Below are 7,277 nucleotides of genomic sequence, written 5' to 3'. Positions count from 1 at the left end.
TTCCCAGTGTAATGTATCTCCTTATTTCTGACTGCTCGTACCAATGGTACTAATTGTGGATCCAAGCAAGATGAAGCTGTAGGCTTGACATATTAATGTATTAGATTTAGAGAAGAATGATACTAATTTTGAAATTGGGAGTGTATTGAGGAACAGAATTATTAAGCTAATGGTAATTGAATAACTTTTCCCTTTAAACTTCTGTGCTCAAACTAATTTGTACCTGCCTGTATATTTAAACATTTTGCTGTTATTCACCTTTGAAATAAGTGCAGCTCATATCGATCTCATGTATTGATAGATTTTTTTAGGATAAAATATATCTATATAATTTTTTTAAAAATAGTAAAGCCTTAATGCTATGAGATAAACAATTATGTAAGTACCTACTAGGTTTTTTAAATAATAAGAATCTGACAGGCTCTTAGACATATGTGGAACAAAATTTGTTAGGCAAACAAAGAAAACCTGACATAATGAACTAAAAGTAGCTTAGTTTTCAAAAGTCAAAGTTTTTGCCACAAAATCAAACCATCTCACAATAGGTTTCCAGAGCCTTATGTTTTAACACGTAAGAGGTGACTGCCTTATTTTCTCAGAGGATTTGCTGGTGGATTAAAATCACCAGAGCGGATGCCATCTTCAATTTAGGAGACCAATTACTTAAAACCAAATAGGTGACCAGTTGTTGTTGTTAGGTGCTATTGCATCTACTACTCTGATAGTGATACTAAGAACAACAGATCTGAACCTTGTTCTGACCTGAGCCGTCCACAAGGTCCATTGTTACAATTATTATGTCAGTTCTTCTTCTTGAAGAGTCTCCTCTCTTTCTCTGATCCTCTCTTGCCCAATGTGTATTTTTCCAAGCTCTAGTTTTTGCTGACAATGGGACCAAAGTATATGAGACAAGTTTCACCATCCTTGCCTCTAAGGAGGTAAGGTTTTACTTCTTCCAAATAGGCTTAGTTTTAGTTTGTGGCATTGTTTGTTTGTTTGTTTGTTTTTAGCAAACATGGAAAAATAGCTTAAAAGACAATTAATTTCATATAACGTTGTAAAGAAAAAAATTAGCAATTTGACAGTAGTTTATAATTTTCTATATTCTGCTTATTAGTCATCAAATTGTTAAAAAATAAGGTATTAAGAGATAAAAGAAGATTAAAAAGTAACTAAAGCATTTGATAAAAATAAGAACCCTGACCTAGGTCTGAGACTAAATCTCATTTTTAAAAAGCAAGGGTTGTTTTTTTTTTTCTTGGTTTTTTTTTTTTTTCTAGAACCTGGTGTACAGGCCTGGGGATTTAAGTTCATTTGGGATTGAGTCTTCAGTTGAAGGTGCACATGTGTAGCTCGTGGCTTTAGAAAGGTCTGTTCTTCGTGTCTTGGATGAAAGTCAACTGTGAACTGTTTGGTTGATAATGAGCTGGAGGCCAGAAGACTCTTGTTAGAGCCCATGAGAGCCTGGTGTGCAGGCCTGTGGTTTTTGTAAAGTTCATTTGGAACTGAGTCTTCAGTTGAAGAAGGATGAGTGTAGACCTTGGCTTTAGAAAGGTGAGTTCTTCTTGTCTTGGATGAAGGTCAGCTTTGGACTCTTTGGTTGGTAATGAGCTACAGGGCGCAAGCCTCTTACTAGAGCAAATCAGAGCTTGACACACACGCCTGGGTTTTTAAAAAATTCATTTGGAGCCTTGGGTCTGCTGTTAATTGTGTTTGAAATGAACGTTCACCTAAGTGGTAACGCACTGCTCTGTCATTTTGCTGGGCTGAGGTAACTTGGGATTGCTGTGCTGCTAAAAGGTGTGCCATTGGAGTGTCAAATGAGATAACGGTTACACATGATTGACAGTGTTTGGTGGAGTTCACAGAATAAAACAGGCTTGGAAGCAGGGGTGGCAGTCACTTCCTAAACATGCCTCCAGAAACTCTATGAACTTAGAAAAAGGACAATATTTATAGACAGGGTTAAGGTCTTTTTTTTCATAGGGTCCCTACCCAACAGCACTTAACAGAAATATATAAGGCCAGGCCCTTGTCTTCCGTTTTGGAGACTGCGTGAAGCGGCTGGACCCCATAAACTGGGCTTTCTTGTTTTGGCTGAGGGTCGATGTGGAATATTTGCTTGGTTTGTTTGTTTGTGGGTTTTTGTGGGGGTTTTTTTTGTTTGTTTAATTATGCCTCTTGTTTGGAGTCATCAAGACCTCGTGAAGGGCCCCTGATTTTAAAAAAGTTGGGCTCGAGGGATTATATTTTAATCCCTTATTATATTTTGGAGGAACGTTCTTCTAAATCATACAACACTCTTGTCAGTTTGCTGTGATGAGGTAATCTGGGTTTGTTGTGATGCTGAACCTTGTGCCATTGGGGTCTTAGATGCCATAATGGCTGCCCATGGTGGACAGTGTTTGGTGGAGCTCCCAGTTTATGACAGGTTTGGAAGAATCCATTTAGGAGTGGCATGCACTTCCTAAACCACATGTGTCTGAAAACTCGATGAACTTGGAGAAACAATGATAGTTAGAGACAGGCTTCAGGTCTTTTGTTCATAGGGTTGCTATAAGTTGTTTTCAAATTGATGACAATCAATAACAACAACAACAACATTCTTAACCTTTATTCATCCTTAAAAATGTGCTCTGTAGGATGTGTTTCCCTGTGGTCCAGCGGGAGGCAGGAGGCCACATTCTGTTTCAGGAGGATCTTGCTGCAGAGCATTAAGAACAAATCTTTACAGTGAATATCCAGGAACGATGTGCTTGAGCAGGCCTTTCGACTCTAGAGTTTCCAGAATAGATTGTGCTGTCATTGGCCTGTGAGTCCCTGTGCATTTTGTACCTACACAAAGCTTTGAAATCTAAGTCACCAATCTCTGAAACCAACCTCATGTTAACCAGTAATCTCTCAGCATATACTGCTTTTAGAAAGCCAATTTCTAATTTTTCTAATCATCTAAAACATAACCACAACACTGTAGCCCCTGCCCATCTGTCTAAATCTTACAAAAATGTGTGATCATCATGTCTAGAACTTCTTGGTTTTCTTTTTCATGGGCCATATGACATTTTGGGTTGAGCTGCACTGAGCCTTTAGTAAACTCTATTTCATTTTTAAATAGAGAATGAGTTTTATCTACTACAGAGAAGTGGTTGAAATGACTTGAGTTTTAGGAATTTTAAATGAAGATTAAAAACACTACGAACATCAACTGCTTGCCAAAATGGAACCAAAAACGAGACTTGCTCAGTGTCTGCAAAAGCATAACTTGTCAAGCATGATTGGGAATACTTTAATTTGACACAGAAACAGGAAATGGGTTTTATTGCTCTAGTTTTTACCCATCATGAATTTAACTGAACTAAGTAGTCAAAGGATGTGTGAAAAATACTCTGTAGTTGGGCTGTTGACCACATTTTGTTCTGTATTTGAGTAAAGGTGGTTTTGCATTTTAGCCCGGTCAGCTGTTCACAGAGCTAACATCTATCCCTTAACACCTATGCTTCACCACAAAATGGCCAAACAATCAACTGCTGTATTTACCTCAGCTCATTGAACAATGCTTTTCTCACCTTGCTTTGTGTGTGTGAAGAGTAATTCAGCAAAACTGAAAAATCATACTACCGATTCTTTTTTAAAGCATAAACTACACCATAACGTGTTCAGAACAATGAAAAATTATGATTGCAGGTAAATTTCGTAGCATAAGGGAGGAATATACTATTTTATCATTTCAATTTAGACTCCTGACTAAATGCCTGTGTGCATTTCTTAATGAGATGAGCTGGGGGGGTCTGGCCAGTTCAACCACAGTCCATTACATTCACGCTACAAACATCTTTTTTATTTCACAAAGGCGATGTGCTGACTGCTTAGAGCTTCATTAATTCCAATACCTTCAAATTCAATTACTGATTCAAAGTATAGTTAGAATTCCAACTCTTACCCGTTGATAAAACTAAAGGCATTGTTTACAATAGCTGTTGGTTGGAACATATGAATGCTGAAGATAATATTGCTTATAGGCTTGTGTCTTTGAATCCTGTCTCATATTGTGTCCAGATCTTCTCATAGATGTGTGGTTTATTTTTCAGATCTATGAAGTAGATCTTGTGCTTGGAATAATATCCAATGGTCAATAGTAATTACCCGTATCTCACTTACCTAGAGGGGTGGTTGGTGGTGGTTGTGTTGTGGACTGTAGAGTCAGAACTGACATAGAGCTAACCCTTCTCTGCAGGTTTTCAGAGGGAGTTAATCACATGGGAGGAGATTGCTAATCCTTCTTCCACGAAGCAGCTGGTGGCCTCAAACAGTGTGCCTTCAGGACAGCAGCACAGCTTTTGCCACCAGAGCTCATTTATCTAGGATATGTTGTAGTTGATTGCCTTCGAGTTGAGCACAACTCATAGCAACTCTATGAACAAAAGACCTGAATCTCCTTTACAACTATCGACATTTATTAAAGTTTGTAAAGTTTCCAGAGGCATCTTATTTAGGAAGTGGTTGCCACTCGTGCATAACCTACATTAAATTATTATAACTAGGTAAAAGTTCATATTTATATATTCTACTACACAATAATACCCTATCTTGTTTTGTCTACCACATGACCCGTCTAGTCTCCTCTCTCTGGAAGAAAATGGTGATTGTTAAAGTTAATTTACAAAGTGGAAAAAGCCTTAAGTCAGAGATAGCAAATTGTTGCTGCAGCCATTCAGTAAAGTGCAACTGATAACAACTTTATGATTAACAGATTTGAACCCTGTAATATCCTGTACCATCTCATCGTTTCTGATGTTTGAGCCCATTGTTACAGTCACTCTATGACCCCCATTTGTTGAGACTCTTCCTCTCTTTCTTAACCCTCTACCTTTACTATCATCATGTTTTATCCAAGGACTGACCACTCCTGGCCACATACCTAAAGTAAGTGAGATGTCATCCGTGCTTCTAAGGAGAAGCTTACTCAAAGACAGACTTGTTTTCCTTTAGTCAGTCCAATACTGACTAGGCATGTCCAATACTCTTGACTAACATCATGGATAAAAGATACCAAGTCGTCTTTAATGGCTCTTATTCATGGTCCAATTTTGAGCTGTTTACAAAGTAATTGAAAATGACACAGCTTGGATCAGGCACACCTTCGTATTTTAATTGATGCTATTGATTGTGTGTTAGTATTTTGGAAAGGTCATTGATGGCAGATTTTGCAATATGTCTTTTGATTTCTTGACTGTTAATTAACACAGCTCTTGATTGTGAATCCATAGAAAATGAAATTATTCACAATATCAATATTTTCTCCATCTACAATGTTATGTTTTGCTTCAGTGATGAGGATTTTTGCTTTCTTGATTTTGGGAAATAATCTATACTGTAGACTCTTTGATATTCTGCAGCAAGTCCTTCAAATGAAGCAAGGAGATGGCAATGGATTAGCATTTAATTGTGCTTACCTGTAATTTCCTGTTTAAGAAAATATCTACCTAAGCTGAATTTTGGGAAAATAGGTTAGAATTATTCCTCTTTAATTTGACTTCTCTAGAAAAGGTTTAAATTTTGATTTGGAATTTTAGAAGGTTTTTTTAAAAAAATTAAGATCTAGAAGGATATAATGACACATGATTTATGCTACGTATTTAAAACCTTGTAAAATGTATAGAAACTAAATTATACAGGCCTGATTGTTTTAACTCTAAGCAAATGTATGTTGATTTTAGTATTTTACAAACTACTCTTCTTTTTTAATCCTATGCCAAAATTTGCGCTTCACATACTTTTAACATGTTTTTTTTCTCTTCCTCACATTAAACATGGTTGTTAAAGTGTTTAAAACATTTTTACATTCCCTTTTTTTAAAAAATTACACCACTGAGAATTTCCATCCATATTTATAAAAGGAACTGTGAAATTCAGTACTGTCTATCACAGATGTAGCATATATGCTTTGGAAAAGGTTAAGGAATCTTACTGGTGGTCTGTGCTTTCTCTAAGCTTCTTTAGACCCATAACATGAAGTCAAGAAGACAGCTCAGAGGATGCTTATAGTTGTGTTGTGGTAGAGCCCAGGTTGAAAGTCAGTTGAAATGAGGAAAATAAATAACAAACATCATTTAACAATTGAAACATGGAATGTACGGAGCTTGAATGATAGAAAACTGGAAATGGTTAAAAATGAAACGGAACACATGAATATCAACGTTTTAAGCTTTAGTGAGAGGCAGTGGACCAGCTTTGGCCACTTTGAATAAGTAATCACATGGTGTATTATGCAAAGAATGAAAACCAGGAAAAGAATGGTGCTGCATTCATAGTGAAAAAAGTCAATTTCAAGTTGTATCCTGAAATAGAATGCTGTGATAAAATGTTATCCATCTGCATACAAGGAACACCCGTTAACACAATGATTATTAAAATATATGATCCTATGTTTAGAGGCAAAGAGGAAGAAATTAAAAATTTTGACCAAATTTTGCACCCTAAAATTAACCAAGCATGCAATTAAGATGTGTTAATGATATGATAATGTGTTGGTGGCTGGAATGCAAAAGTAACAAACAGTGAAGAAGGAGCAGTAGTAGTTGGAAAATATGGGCTTGGTGATAGAAATGAAGCTGGAAATAGCATGATTGAATTTTATATATACAGTGATATATTCATTGCAAATACCTTTTCTAAAAGACAGAAAAGATGACTTTACACATGGATTTCACCTGATAGGCTGCATAGGAATCCGACTGACTACATTTTTAGAAGAAATTGTTGAAGAAGCTCAAACTAGGAATAGACTATGGATCAGGTCACCACTTACTCATATATACATCCAAATTGAGGCTGAAGAAAATGAAAAGAAATCCATAAGAACCAAGATATGATGTTGAATAAATTCCATTGGAGAGAAACAAATCAGAAAGAACAATAAGGTATAATTTCACTCCAGTAACAGTGGCAAAGTTTAACAGGGCAGCAAGTAACAGATGTTGGAGAAGATGTGGTGAGAAAGGAACTCTTACACATTATTCGTGGGATTGTAAAATAGTACAAACCAGTCTGGAAGGCAGTTTGGAGCTTCCTCAAAAAGCTAAACTTCATATGACCCAGATATTCCACTACTTGCAACATACCCTGAGAAAATGAGAAGTGAGGTACAAATGGAGATTTGTACACCAGTGTTCACAGCAGCATTATTCACCATCACAAGAACATAGAAACAGCCAGTATGTCAACTACAAACAAATGAGTTGAGAAATTATGGTACATCCACACAATGGAATGCTATA

Source organism: Elephantulus edwardii, unplaced genomic scaffold (genome assembly GCF_000299155.1).
Source record: "Elephantulus edwardii isolate Elephantulus edwardi_28Jun2011 unplaced genomic scaffold, EleEdw1.0 scaffold00098, whole genome shotgun sequence".
Lineage (NCBI taxonomy): Eukaryota > Metazoa > Chordata > Mammalia > Macroscelidea > Macroscelididae > Elephantulus > Elephantulus edwardii.
The sequence above is the reverse complement of the archived record's forward strand: the minus strand, read 5'-3'. Positions refer to the sequence as shown.